Here is a 16,151-nt window from a genome sequence, read left to right on the forward strand (position 1 = left end):
CATGATGCACAAAAGATTAGGCCAAGCTTACCTGGGGACCTCAGCCGGCTCTTGCAGATTGGTGGCTTTGACGAAGGTAGAGAGCATTTTCAAGTCTCTATTTTGTTCTCATCTATCAAATCAGTTCATAACAATTAAACCATTTGAAATTGTAACCAGTTTGACTGTAACTTGACAATTTCAAAAGTCCATTAAACTAACAAGGATCTGGTGGCTCATGCCTATATCTGAGCTACTCAGGAGGCTGAGATCTGAGGATGGCCGTTTGAAGCCAGCTTGGGCAGAAAAGTCCCCATGAGACTTTGATCTCCAGCTGACCACTCAAAAACTGGAAGTGATGCTGTGGCTCAAGTGGTAGAGCACTAGACTTGAACACAAAGAGGCTCAGGGACAGTGCCCAAGGCCTGAGTTTGAGCCCCACAACTGACAAAAAATAAATAAAAATATAAAACAACCAACCAAACAAAAGCCCAAGGAAAAAGCTGGAAATGGAACTGTGGCTCAAGTGGTAGAGTACCAGGGTTGAGCAAAAAAGGCTAAGGGATAGTTTCAGGGCCTGCATTCAAGCCCCAATAGTAACAATCCCCCCCCCCCCCCACACACACACACACACAGTAACAATTTCTTATGGGTCAGTGCCCAACATCCAATGATTTGGTGTCAATTAAAATTAATCTACACCAAGTACATCACTATTCAGACATTCAAATGTGGTATTATGGAGAGTAATAATAGGAGTATCTTTATGCCTAAAAGAAGTCTATATCTCAAGATAAGAGGCTGTGAAGTGATTTCAGTCATCCATGCTTACCTAGAGCTAATAATTAATTAATCAACTGGGAAGGTATCAAGGACTTTGATGGGTCCAATAAGCCTCAGGTCCCATTGACTAATAGTCTAAAAAGTTATCCCAGTAATGTTTGGTCTGAGTATTCCTGAGAAATATGTGGTAACCAGCTTCTCATGCCTGGAAGGCCACCAAGTAGAAAACAGATTCATATCTCTTTGTTTGGCTATGAAAGACAGATATAGAAATACAGAGATAGAAATTACATGGAGAGGGGCTGGGAAGATGGCTCAGTGGTAGAGCGCTTGCTTGCTCTAGCTAGCATTCCACTACTTTAGCTGATTGCAGGCATCAGCCACCACTGCCTGGCTCCCAATATATTCTTAAAGAGCTATTTTGAGGTCACAGCTAGAATTTTTTTATATCTCAGCAAGCTTTTCTAAGAATAGGCCACTGGAATTTATATTGCTAATAGGGAAAGAAATAATTTTCCTAAAAGACAAGATTAAAAAGAAGCAAGAACCATTTGAGGGAGAGTGATGACCATTTCACTCACAGGTGGATTGAACAGAAATGAAATGGAAGAAGATGAGTACTGGTATTTAGATGATTTCTGTCCAGGTTCAGTACAGCAAGTTGTAAAACAAAAGAAATATTCCCCTTTAAAAGAGAAAATAAGGGCCTGGGAAGGTGGCTCAGTGGTAGAGTGCTTGCCTCGCATGCATGAGGACCTGGGATCAATTCCTCAGCACCACATAAGCAGAAGAAGCCAGAAGTGGCACCATGGCTCTAGTGGTAGAGCGCTAGCCTTAAGCTGAAGAGCTGAGGGACAGTGCCCAGGCCCAGAGTTCAGGCCCCACAACTGACAGAAAGAGAGAGAGAGAGAGACAGAGACAGAGAGAGACAGAGAGAGACAGAGAAGGAGAATAGGAAACTTGGCAAATAACAGAAGTTTTTAAGTTACCAGAAGTGATAAGACTTACTCATCCCAAGTAAATGATAGTAGAGAATGATTGAAATTCCTTCAGTTTCCAGATCCCTGCATTGAGGAGTTTTGTGCTCCAATCAGGTACTAAAATAGACAGGTTTCATGAGACTTTTGTCCCATGGCCTTTCTCTTCAGTGACCTTGGACAGGTTACCTAAGCATCTGAACCTGATAATGATACTGACTGGGTCTAACTGACGCCATCTTGGCAACATGATGGATGATAGGGAATTGGGTCTACTTGGCTCCATTTTGGCTTCTTTGGTGGGTGAAGGTGAAGTCCCGCCACCAGGTGATGAGTGTGTCTGAATTCCTACAGTCAAGGGCAGGGGCTCGGACAATAGGCTACTGGACCTGCTAAACTGTTACCATGAACTCAAAAGACTATTTGGACTCTCAAGCTACCTGTGACCTTGCCCAGGCCATAACCCTATTTAGGCTGAGACCAGCTCAGCCATGCCTCCTGTCTCCTGATCTCCTTAGGTCACCTTGCTGTCTCTCTTCATCTCTCCATTAGGGTTGATCTGGTTTGTTGAGACTGTTTTCTGCTCTCTCTTTACTATCCTCATGGCTCAGTTTCCTAACAGTATTCAGTGTATTCAAGGCTGCAAGTGTTTGGGGGACATATGCCCACACACAGTTGCTGGCTTTCCAATAAAGACTCCTGATTTGACCTCTCAAAATGTGGCTTCTCTGCATCTTATGATCAAATTCCTGTATAACAGTATCTCACTCATAAGTAGAGATCATACAATACTGGATTTTTCCTGGGCAATATTATTCCAGTATTTAAGAAACCTTAAGGGCAAGTCAAGAAGAATTAAATTTCTGGTTGCAGAATATACTAGAAATGACTCTGTGTGTGTGTGTGTGTGTGTGTGTGTGTGTGTGTGTGTGTGTGTGTGTGTGTGTGTGTGTGTTTGCCAGTCGTGGGACTTGAATTCTGGGCCTGGGTACTTGTACCTCAGCATTCTTGCTCAAAACTAGCACTCTACCCCTTGAGCCACAGCTCTACCTCCAGCTTTGTGTGGTTAACTGGAGTCTTACAGACTCTTCCTGCCCAAGCTGGCTTCAAACCTCAATCTTTAGATCTCAGCTTCCTGAGTAACAAGAACTATGGGCATGAGCCAGAAATAGAGATTACTATTTCTAGAATCCCACGGTCAGAAAGTCAGGGAACCAAGCAAAAGGGAAAGGGTGACTATGAAGGGACTTTCCAGCATCCTCTTGTCAGGAATGTAGCCCCGCCCAATTGCTGAATATGGCCCAGTGGGGCTATGGCTGGAATGCACTAGGCAGAGCCATCTGAGTGGATAGAAGGAAGCTCACACGGCATTATTTTTTTTCAGTAATTCAGAAGGGGTAGTAACAGTTGTGTCATAATTTTTGCACAACTGCCTACCTGGCCAAAGTTGATATCAACTTTCCTGACCTTTTGTATTATCTGATTAATGACTATTTTTTATACGTAACCAGTTTGCATAAAAACTCTGGGTTTCCCCCCCTCAGAATCCAAACTTGTTTCCGGCACTAGCCTAGTTCAGATCACCAGCAATAAACTCTTTGAAAGCCAGGTGCCAGTGTTTCATGCTTGAACTCCTAGCTACTCAGGAGGCTGAGATGTAAGGATCGCAGTTCAGAGTGAGCCCAGGAAGAAGAGCCCATGAGGATCTTTTCTCCAATTGATCACAAGAAAAAGCCAGAAGTAGTGCTGCAGCTCAAGTGGTAAGTGCTAGCCTTGAGCAAAAAGGAATAGCACTGCAGACAGAGTTCAAGGCCCAAGACAGGCAAAAAAATAAAAATTAATGATATACTCCTGTATCCTCTCTAAAAAATGGTCTTGATCTTTGCTGGTCTGCATTGTCATAACAAGACAACAAATTTGAAGGCTTTCTCTTTTATGACAAGGCAGGGAGAGGGAAGGGAACCACCAAAAGCTAAGAGCTTGCAAACAATACATAAGAATAAGAGAAAGGAGCAAAACAAGGAGAGACTCCTAAGTAAAGCTTCCTTCTGAAAATTGCCTCCTGAGAGAATCAGGATAGAATTCAACACATCACAAGAAGGCCCAGCTCCTGCAAAGCATCACAAAACAAGCATGTTGTTGTGAAGAAGAAATTCAATGGAATTAAACCTCAAGGCGAGATGTAGACATAATAAGATGGGTACATATGTGAAAATGGAACCACATAACTTGAGGGTATGGATGGGATTGAGAAAGATGGAGGAGACAGATAGATGAGGTATCATTGACCAAGATGCCTTGTACTCATAATCTCTGACTTGTTGAATTGAAACCCTGTGGACAACTCCGTAACAACAATATTAATAATAAAAAATTATTTAAAATCTATAAAGATAATACATAAACTCAAATAAAATAATGAGATGGCTCTATGGAGGCTGATGATAAGCCACAGGAAAATTAAAGGTTGGTAGCAATAAATAAAAGCCAATAAGAGGCAGATATTACCATGATAAATGCAATGCATCATGTGGAGAGCAAATATCAGAAATTCTGAAAGAAAGAAAAAAGACAAAGATGTAGTAAGCAAGATATAGAAGGGGGATTTGGAAAAGTGTTTAATTAATATAATGTCTTCCTCAAGAGAATGTTGAAATAATTAGAAACATTACCAATAATTAGAATAATGAGTCAATAAAATGTTTTTGAAAGCCAGGCACCAGTGGCTCACATCTGTAATCCTAGCTACTCAGGAGTCTGAGATCTGAGGACCAGGGTTCGAAGCCAGCTTGGACAGAAAAGTCCCCATGAGACTCATCTCCAATTAATCACCCAAAAACCAGAAGTGGCACTGTGGCCACTTCTAAGGTGCTAGCCTTGAGCACAAAGAGTCTCAGGGATAGTGCCTAGGCCCTGAGTTCAAGACCCACAACCATTACAAAATAATAATAATAATAATAATGTTTTGTGAACCAAAGAATCCATAGTATATAAACAAAAAAGCATTCCCCATCATTCATAAAATCAATAAATGAATGTATAATCATTCATAGAGCATTCTGAAATTATTTTTTAACTAGAAATGCAAAATCATAGTAGAGACACTGACTCAGAGTGACTTCATATACTTATTTATAATGGTTATATCTCTTCCATTCTTTTAAGAAGAAAAACTTAGAGCCTAAGAATTTTCACCCAAGCAACAGGAAAAACATGTTTTAATATCTAAAGTATAATCTTACTTCTTATAATAGCTTCCTTTAAAAAAACATAATTCAACAAAGCAAATTATAATCACAAACCCGACAACATATTGGAAAATAAATAGTATCAAGAACTAAAATCATCTCAGTAGAAATGCACTCTCAGTCATTACGAAGACAAATGATACAAATCTGAAAGCAAAATATAAAATACAAATTCTTTACAAAAGTTTAAGAATAGTTAAGTAGGTTCGATTATTAATATAGACGCTAAGATGTAATAAATATATCACGTTAGTTTTATTAGAAGCAATGATTGAATTTTCTACGTAATTATAGAAAAATATGCTAAAGACAATATCTTTAAAATGTAAGGCAGTCACTCCTGTAAGGAGACACAGGATGTACAACTCTCAAGTCAAAAACAAAAAGGGAGCAAACAAAATACTTCAAAGTAAGACTATATGAGACAACCAAAATAGATGAATAACCATAATATGATGAATTAGTTTAGGTCAACTATCTAAATGGTGGCATTAAAACATATGGTTTTGTTTGCTTATCTAAAAAGTCAAGACGTTGACAATTTGTGCAAACCTGGTTCTCTGCTTTATTATTCTAAAGACTCCTGATCAAGGCACAGGGTCTGCTCCAGTTTTCTGCTGAGTTCCAGGTTACCTGGGGTAGTCCAGCTCCAAATATCAAATCTTTGTTCTACTCAGAACAGAGGGAAAAGGTACATGATCCCTATCTTTCTACCCCCTCCTTTTCCAGAAGTTATACCTATTTCTTCAGCTTTCCTCTCTGTAACTCAGCCATGTGCCAAACTTTCCCCACAGTGAAGGATGGAAAGTGAATGAAGAGGATTCACTGTGGCCCCTCGGCCTTTGCCCAGATCAAAACTGGGATGTGCCAGGTGCTGAAGGCTCACTCTTGCAATGCCAGTTACTCAAGAGGCTGAGATCTGAGGCTCATGGTTCAGTGCTAGCCCAGGTAGGAAAGTTCATGAGACTTTTATCTCCAATTAATCACCAAAAAGCTGGAAGTAGAGCTATAGCTCAAGGGTAAGAGCATTAGTCTTGAGCATAAAAGCTCAGGGACAGCATCCAGACCCTGAATTCAAGCCCAAATACCAGCAACAAGAAGAAAAAGAAAAAAAATGGAATGCTAAAATGATGTTAGCAATCAAGAAAGAAAAAAAAAGTACAAAGATCAGTGTTGGACAAGCAAACTACTTAGAAAAACCAATTAGCCTGGGTTTCCACTTCACATTAACACCAAAATCAATTTTAACCATGAAATGAAAACAAATAGGCATTAGGAGTGAATCATAGAAGTAAAATTATGAATTAATTAATGAATAATGCTTCTGTATAAGAAGTTTTAAATTAGACAATTTGATGTTAGAAAAATTAAATATATAATTTTAGTGCCTGCAACAAAGATAACAAAAATTTTTAAGTAAATAGAAGGTTAAGGATGTAGCTTATGGTAAAGCATCTGCCCACAATGTGCAAGGCTCTGGATATGAGTCCAGAACCTAAAAGTAAATAAATAAATAAATTAGATAGATTGATCGATCGATAGATCGATAGATAGAGTAAACAGCAATCTGGAAAAATGATATCTTGACTATTTGTGATGACTTTATTTTCTCAATAGATAAAGGTATGTTGTAAATGAAAAGGAAAATATGAGTACCTCAATTTAAATATAAATTAAAAATACATCTAAAAACAAACGCTAAATGACAGAAGTATTTTATTTCAGTAAAAATACAGTAATAGGAGACCCTATCTTTCTCATATTCAACTGAAAACTTCTCATCCTAGGTATTTTGACATATACCTGTAAACCCTTCATTTGGAAAGCTGAGGAGGAGGATGACAAGTTCAAGGCCAGCCTGGCCCACATAGCAAGACCTTGCCACAGAACCAAAATGAAAATGTCAGATTTTTGAATATGATAATACTGATGATAACAAAAAGTTTTAAAGAGGGGACCCATGCTCGGTATTGAAAAACTGTGCTCAAAATAGAGTCATTTGGCAATAAAATTCAAATTCTCTAAAAGTACTCATTTCCAACTGACCCAACAACTCCTCATCCAAAAACCTATTCTAGGGAATATATCTTATTTTATATATATAGTCCGTCTACAAGAATATATAAAGTAGCAAGAAACTGGCAATAATGCCAGCCATTATGGTACACTCTTGTAATCCAAGCCCATGGGAGGCTGAGGATCATGAAATTGAGATTAGCCTGGGCTACATTGTGACACTTTCTCTGTTAGTCTTTGTTAATACGTTTTATCTTCCATGTTTACTTTTCTTTCCTCAAAACCTAGCAAAATGTTTGACATAGTTTAGCTATTCAAGAAATAATTATTTTAAGAAACAAAGTAGCTGGGTGCTCACACCTATAATCCTAGCTTCTCTAGAGGCTGAGCTCTGAGGATCACAGTTCAAAGCCAGCCTAGGCAGGAAAATTCAAGAGACTCTTACCTTCAATTAAACAGCAAAAAAAGCCAGAAGTAGAGCTATAAAACACCACTCTTGAGCCAAAGAAGCTCATGGACAGTGCCCAGACTGTGAGTTCAATACCTAGGACCACCCTCAAAACATAAAATATAAAATAAAATAAATTTTTAAAAGCTTGTCAAGTAAGAGTGAATTTCCCTTTCGTTTGATCAAAAAGTACCTCATACTTTTTTGGATTAATCATACTGTATGATTTTGAATTACATTGCACAAAAGCACTGCTCATGTTGTGTTTTTCTAACATGCACATATAAACACTCAATAGATGCAAACACCTTGTAAACAGGAACATTTTTTTTGTTTAACAATAAGCTCCTATGAGCTCTTTTATTGATTCTGTGACCACTAAGAATTTTAAGACATAGTCATCATAAAAAGTACACCCATTAAAAGCAATAATGTAGAATTCTTTTGCTCACACAACAAATAATTCTAAGAACAAACTATGTGCAAGCTACTGAGCTAAGGCACTGAGATCCAAACAAGGTATTCTCTATGTCATGAAGATTACACCCAGTGTGGACAACAAAATAAACATATAAGTATTTCTTAAGTGCCAAAATGACTACCAATATAATCATCATCAAGATAAAATATAAAGCAACTAAGAGAGAACCACTTTAGCTACAAAGATCAGAAAATGCATCAACAGGACAATATTTAAGCCCATCTCTAATGAATAAGTAGTCCTCAATGCATACATTGTATCTTTATCTTGTTTATCTCTTCCTCATCCCCCATTCTCCCTCCCCCTTTTTATAACAATTTCAATGGGTTTCATTGTTCTTTTTTCTTATGTGTGTATGTAATACTTTGACCATATTCACTAGTATCTTCTCCTTTTGTCACACACACACACACACACACACACACACACACACACACACACACACACACAGAGCACAGGACAGCATAGCATATACACCCTTCCCAAAGAGAATCTGTTTAACATTCCTGTATTTCATTTGTTAGAGTAAGATTCCATATTTGAGAAAGAACACAATTTTTTTAAATTTCTCAGTCTGCTTATTTCACTTAACATGATGATTTCCAATTCCACCTGTTTTCCTGGAAATGATGTGATTGCATTCTTCATGGCTGAATAGTACTTCATTGTGTACATATGCCTCAGTTTCTTATCCGTTCATCTGTTTATGGATACTTAGGTTGATTATGTGTTTTGATTACTATGGATAGTGCTGTTATAAATGTGGGCGTGCAGGCTTCTTGACTGTATGCTGACAACATCCTTCAGATGTATGCCCAGGAATGGTATAGCAGGATCATATGATAGTCCTAGCTTCAGTTTTTTTAACTCAATGTTCTATTAACATCTCTGTCTTGAGCCCTAAGGATCTTAAAGCCCTTTCAGAAGCTTACACCATCTGCCATTTTGCATGACATGAGAACAATCCCAGAATCAATGTGTGTTGTTATTCTCCTGAACTAACATTTGCCTTTTTCCAGGGTAAGTTCTAACATGTATAATTATATGAGCCTTCCAGAAACCTGTGAGGAGCTTTTTACCTCTACCATTTGGCAGAGAAGAGAACAGCTTATTAGAATTGCTAAAGTACCGCTTCAGCCCTGGTCTTTAAGTAGATAATTGGCTATAATCAGATTATGATTCATACCCAATGACTTCATAGCCAGCAACACAACCAAGTGATCCACCACCCAGCTTCCTTAAGATAAAATGGAAAAACAAGGAAACCTAGGTAGAGAGTACCAGTGTGCACTGAGATGTATGAACATTTACTGAGCTTATGGCACCACCACATGCAGTGGAAGCATGTCACCTGAGAGCATAGCATGGAGACATGTGTGAGGCTGCCATGTGGTGCCTGAGCAGGCCTATGGGGGGATCAAACCATCCGTGATTTCACTTGGTAGAAAATGGGAGATGCACTGAGTGGTGGAGATACATCAAATTTTCAGTTCCTTCCTTCCCTGCTCATTTACACCTTTGGGGCTAGGATTATTCCAAAACTTCTGTGCTCTCTCACCATAATCTACACCCACAAGCTTTCCTAGCTAGGTCTTATCCTGGTTAAATCATGCCCCCCACCCCCACTACACATACACACAGAGTTGAATTCTTGTTACCATGCACACAGTTCAATAGCAGAAGATCTGAAAGTACGGACCTAAGACCATCAGAATGAGCATTCCCCAGAGAACTTACATAAACAAACTCAGGCCCATTTCAGAATCAGAAACTTGGAATAAGAGTTAACACTCCATGTTCATCCAGGCCACCAAGCGATGTTGAGGGGAAAAATAGATGAGACTCATGCCTACAAAAAGAAGAGTTGATTTCAGGAAATACAACCAACTCCTTTTTTAAAATTAAATATATATGTTTTATTGTAAAGATACTGTACAGAGGGGTTACAGTGTAGATGAACAAGGTAATGAGTTCATTTTCTATAGAGCATTGTTACCCCCTCCTTTGTTTTTCCCCTACCATCCCTTCCCTCCTACCTCCCCAACTCCTCCCTCCCCCACAAAGTTGTAAAGTTCTTTCAACATAGTGTCTTGCACATCTCATTGTTACAATGGGTCATCCTGTATCCATATTTCAGCATTTTATTTCCCCTCTCCAAATTAGAAAATTGTATATACAAGATGCAGGACCCCAACCAACTCCTTTAAACCCTTAAAACCTAGGATCAGATAAATTATGAAATAATATTATTTATATAAGAAGGAAAGAGAATGATTTTAAAAGGTAAGATAGGTAGTTACCATGAATTAGCTATAGAAAAAGAGCGAAGGAGCCAGGCACTGGTGGCTCAGGCCTACAATCCTAGCTAATCAGGAGGCTGAGATCTGAGGCTGGTGGTTCAAAGCCAGCTCAGGCAGGAAAGTGGTGCTGTGGCTCAAAGTGGTAGAGAGTGCTGGCCTTGAGTGAAAAAACTCAGAGACAGCGCCCAGGCCCGAGTTCAAGCCCCACAATCAACATTTTAAAAAAGAAGAAAAGAAAAGGAGGGAAGAGATGGGTCGGATCATAAAAATAAATGTTAAATAATTGTCATTTCAGCACATTCGTTGTGTCTAACATAAAATTGCTTCCCATATAATCAATTTGCTGGTAAGTATTCATTGACCACCTTGGATAACAACTTCTTCAATATATGCCAATCCGTGGTGACACTGAGAAAGGGTGTGGGTAGCTCAGGGGAATTCTCAAAAGGATTAATTTAAAAAATCATAGCTTAATTAACTGATACTATAATGGACTCTAAAGTGAGGCCTACAAAGTTAAGAAGCATACCACTCTCCACAACATTCTCTCTTCTACCTCTCTGTCTGGAATAAAGAATACTATTTCTAGTTGCAGAAAGATAAATGAAAAATATGTTCAAAGGCTATGAACTTCCAGTATCCATGTCAGTTCAAAAATGAAGTAAATTGTTACCAAATTCGGATTCAAACCAGGTATGTATCTTTGAGGGCTTTGTATTTCCATGGTACTGTTGAGAGGGGCAGGCTAAAGTCCATTTCTTTGGAGTGTCTCCAAGGAGAGAAAGTTCTAGAATGAGGATTCTTGAGAAGGAGTGTGTGTATAATATTACCCATTTCCCAGAATACATACAATTTCACATAACTAAAATGCTCACGTTTTTTCTCTTTTACTTTGATTTCTATTAGGTTATAAAACTACTGGGATAATTATTCATGTTAAAAAGAATTATTTTCAGGATTTAAGCTATCACCATATTTCAAATTCTGTTCATATTATCTTAATTATGGAGAGAGTGTGGAATATTTATAAATGTAGAATAAAGTCACCCAGATGATAATATTTCAAATACTCCCCACATTCTTTTTAATTAATAAACCTCCAAGCCATCATCTTTGCAGAAATAACTGCCTTAAGCTCAAAAAAACAATTTTTCAACTTGAAAGTTAATGAAGTTCAACATTTTAAAGCAAAATGTTTTATTACAAATTTCTGTGGTAACAAGAAAATTAGAAAGGTGACCCATGGGAAAAGAGTCCAAACAGCCTGAAGAGAAGAATCCTTCTTAAACTTTAACCCAAATATAAAAGAGGCTTCTTTTTCTGTCTGTACTGCCAGTTAACTGAGGCCCTCTGCTATTATTTATATTATCTGTATAGAACTAAGTGGATTTCTGTGGATACAAATGAAGATGCACCAAAGGAGAATAGTACGAGCCATTACCAGGGTTTTGGTAGAGACAAAAGCAGGATAGGTGTGGGGAAGTTGAGTGGAAATGGGTAGGGATCTCGTGTGCTCTGATTGGAGCTGACTGACGCACTGGGAAACTGGAGGCAAACTAAGTAGATGCTGGACTTCCCATTGGGCACGTGGCCTTCTTTGGTCCTTAGGTGGAAAACAGGTACAAAAAAATTTAAGCTTCTAGTTATTAATCAAGTCCTGACCAATTATTACAGAAGTTACTGTTAACCTTATGGATTATGAGCAGAGGCAGCAATGTGACTTGCTACAAATCTGCTAATTAGAAATTAGAGGTTGGATCAGGTGCCAGCAGCTCATGCCAGAAACTCTAGCTCCTCAGGAGGCTGAGATCTGAGGATCTCAGTTCGAGGTCAGCCCAAGCAGACAAATTTGAGAGCTTTCCATCTCCACTTAACTAGGAAACATCAAAAATGGAGTTGTGGCTCAAGTGGTAGAGTGCTAGCATTAGGCAGGAAAGTTCAGGGAGAATGCCTTGGTCCTGAGTTTAAGCCCCATTACCGGCAAGGCAGGAGAGAAGGAAGAAAAGGGAGGAAGGGAGGATGGGAGGAAGGGAAGAAGGGAAGAAGGGAGGGAAGGGAGGGAATGGATGGATGGGAGGGAAGGGAGGAAGGAAGAGAGGAAGAAAGGAAGGAAGGAAGGAAGAAAGGAAGGAAGGAAGGAAGGAAGGAAGGAAGGAAGGAAGGAAGGAAGGAAGGAAGGAAGGAACTCACCAAACTCCTAGAAAAATAAAATTCGTCCTGACAGTAATACAGTATGGATTTTTTCATGTTACTTGTATTGGCCAAGAAAGAATTACAAACAAAATGTCATTGCTGGTTCTGGAAAAGGGGAGTTCCAGTTCTTTTATTGTGCAACTTTCATTCCTCTTTGAAAATCTGAAAAATATCCACTAGGAGGCAGTATTGCGACTGTAATATGGACTAGCTACCCTCTCCTGGGCATCCACCTTGCCCAGTCACAATGCTTCTCTGGAGATGAGATACCCTATCTTGTCAGTGTACCCAACCATGTCCACCCATACTTCAGTTCCAGAACCTTCTGACTTAACTCTTCAAGTATGAATCCCTGCACAATCCTATCTGCAGTTGAGGGTTTGCTGTCATCATTACTTGTGGCCTTAAAATCAGTGAGCAGAACCTAAAATAGATTGCAAAGCTATGCGCAGAACACCAGCAAGTGAAGGCCATCAACTCCTGGAGGATAGCTTCATGGGTTGGACATACACAGCTCTATTCCTCTCCCTCATCCTCATCTCCCAACCCTCTACAAGCCGAAGATCAGGAAAGGGGGCAGGGGACAGATGTTAGTCGTGCGCCATCACTGAACCATAGACAGCTTCAGCATTCTCCATGGAGGAAGACAGGGGATCACTCGCAGCCCTTGGAAGTGAGAGACAGCTTCTGGGCTCACAGCCGTACAGCTAACAGACAGACCAAGCCTGGGCCCAACCCCTGTGGTACGTCACTGACCCTGGTCTTGCCTAATCATCAGGTGACAACGTGACCGTGAGTTGGTGGTTGGCAGCCCCACTCCCCCACTCCCCATCTGATCCATCTTGTAATATGTCTGAAACTAATTCATCACAAGAACAGCTTGAGGGAATGAGGATCTTGGTGCCTGCGTTTGGCAGAATTGGGCATACTGCACGAAGAAGAGATTAAGATTAGTTCTGTGTCACATGGGCAAGAGCCTCCCCGTAGAGAAAGCACTCACCAGTCTGCGATCAACTAGAAATGGCCACTAAGTCAGCCTCTGAGCCACCTTCTCGTTATCTATCTTATCAACATGAAGTTCCCTCGTGGCCTTGAATGGGCCTAGCCTGTGTACAGCATCCGTGGACCATTCAGTTAGGGAGTAGACATGTTGATCTACCCATTGGCTCGGCCTTTCCAAGGCAGGGAGCTGAGAACTACGATGACAGCGAGGCCCCTATGGAAGGAGACCAGCGATGGTAGGAGGGAAAGCCAGTCCTCTTCACACTTAGCATTCCAAGGAAGCCCGAATTTCACGGGCTTAGGGGGATACTGAATAGAAAGCAGCTCAGGTTGCTCTATCTTGTTCCTGAAACAAGGACATCGCCCTCCAGGGTGGGAGTCCTCAACCACAGAACACAGCAGGCTGCAGCATTGATAGCGAGACATGTCTTGGCTATTGTAAATGATGTCACCATGTACCTGGGGTATCAATGTTCTTGAAAAATGAACACCCATACTGGGGATTTCGCACACAGTCTCCTATTTTCTAGACAAGCTCTCAGCTACTTTGTGAGTCAAATCCTGAAATCATGTCATCTCACAAAACAAGATTCACGATGGCACATGGATCTTTTCATTGTCTTCTCTCGTTTTCTCTTGGAGTATACATGCAAGGTCTTGGCTCAGTTGGGGTACACCACCAAGGGTATGGGTATCAGGAGCTGACCTCCGGGTTTGCTAGTGTAGAGTGAAGGAGACAGCCTCAAGTTGCACACAAATCCAGTGTGAATTAGAAGGTGGGGGATGCATAATCGTTTTTTATACTCCACCAGAGGGCGCCATTCTCACAAAATTCATTATCAGTGGTCCCTTGCCCCCAGGGATTACCCAAAGGGATGCTCCTGAAACTAAGTCATGACTAAAACCAAACCATATACCGGAACTATCCAATTCCTGAGGAAACATTTAAATTGTATTAATATTTAAAGCTTTACTTGGTGTCTGGAGAAGTCAAGGACATTGTCCTTGCTTCTGAATGGGATTAGCTGCATTTTCTGTCCCATTATTTAGTGTGTGTATTCATCACCACTGGATAGGCAATCTCTCTTTAGATGATTTGTTTTGCTGTTAGGATTTATTGCCAACTCTTCCTAGGTGTCTGCAGATAAGAGATCTCATTCCCGTGAATGTTGATTTGGGTGTCCAGCTCAGCTCCCTGAGCTCTTCTCCATGCAGTGGTATAGTTCCCAAGACCCAGGGCTCATCTCCTGGAACTTATTAAAAATACCAATTCTTAGGCCCCAACATTGGCCTACTGAGTCAGAAATTCTAGCAGCAGGACTAGAAGTCTGCTTTTACTACTCTTACAGTTCATTCCATTCCCTTCCAGCTCATTCCATTCCAAGTACCACTCTGGGAGTCACCTTCTTACAATACACAGTTTGTGACCCACTCAAACTCAGTTCTGCTTTCAATCATAACATATTTTTTTGCAATTCCTGGGGCTTGAACTCTGGGCCTGGGCACTGTCCCTCAGCTCTTCAGCTCAAGGCTAGCACTCTACCACTTGAGCCACAGCATCACTTCCAGCCTTTTCTGCTTATGTGGTACTGAGGAATTGAACCCAGGGCTTCATGCATGCTAGGCAAGCACTCTACCACAAAGCCACCTTCTCAGCCCCAGTCACAGAACTTTCTAAACTATAGGTAGCCTGGTTTCCAGGAGCCACAGAGTATTAAAAAAAAAAAAAGGAATCACATAGAACTGGTTGAAGTTCTAGCTTTATAACTTCCAGTCATGTGCCTTCTGACTGTATTGTCTTCTGCAAAGGGAGAGGACCAGGACCTGACTTACAAAACAGCAAAGTAGCAGGTTACCCCTACAGAGAGGCATACAGCAAGTCTTCGTCCTAGTCTCCGCCACAACTGGAATCATTTTCCCAGACTGTGAATATTCAGCTCTTTTCTTACTCCAGTACCATAAGACAAGCCTACATTGTTAGAACTTGCTTTCTGAATGCTCACAAATAGCTCAACATCTTCACGGCAGCAGAGGTATGGGGTTTTGCCATGAATCAGTGGGAACAGCACAGCCCTGAGATCTGACAACTATTTCAAAATCTAGATTGATGAGTATGGGAATTCCTATAAAGCAATAGGTACCAGCTGAGAGCATTTCACTTGTTAAAGTAGCTTCTCTGAGACAGGAGTAGATACTCACTGACACCAGGAAAGCCAAGAATGACAACAGTTGCCTGGAAATTTTAAAGGAAGCTCTTCAAGTTACCTGCCACACACAGGTTTTGTTTTTCTTTAATTATCTGGGTAACTGCTTTGGTTTTTCCACTTGCCTTACCAAGAGACAGAAGAATGAGGGAATTAAAGTACAAGTACTCGTGGAGGCTGCCTGTCAAGTACAGCTTCAGGCTGCCTGTCTCTCACAGCAACTCCCCAATGATACATCAGTAGGTCATTCCTGTCAACACACAAGTCACTGCAAACTAATGAGGCCTTTCTAATTAAGCTGGGTTCCAGCACTTGTGGAATTGGGAGGATTGTTTTTAATGTAATTTAAATGGTCAATCCACACTCAAATTCTCTCACCTAATATATTCAGATCAGATTCCTAATATAAAAATGGGGGAGTGGTTAAAATCAAGACCTTCATATGTGCCAAGGGTACAACTGTTATCTCCAAGATAGTTTTTGACAAGTAGGTGCAAATTCAACCAGAGTTCATCAAACA

This window comes from Dipodomys spectabilis, unplaced genomic scaffold, assembly GCF_019054845.1.
Source record: "Dipodomys spectabilis isolate Male_0828 unplaced genomic scaffold, ASM1905484v1 ptg000032l, whole genome shotgun sequence".
Taxonomy (NCBI): domain Eukaryota; kingdom Metazoa; phylum Chordata; class Mammalia; order Rodentia; family Heteromyidae; genus Dipodomys; species Dipodomys spectabilis.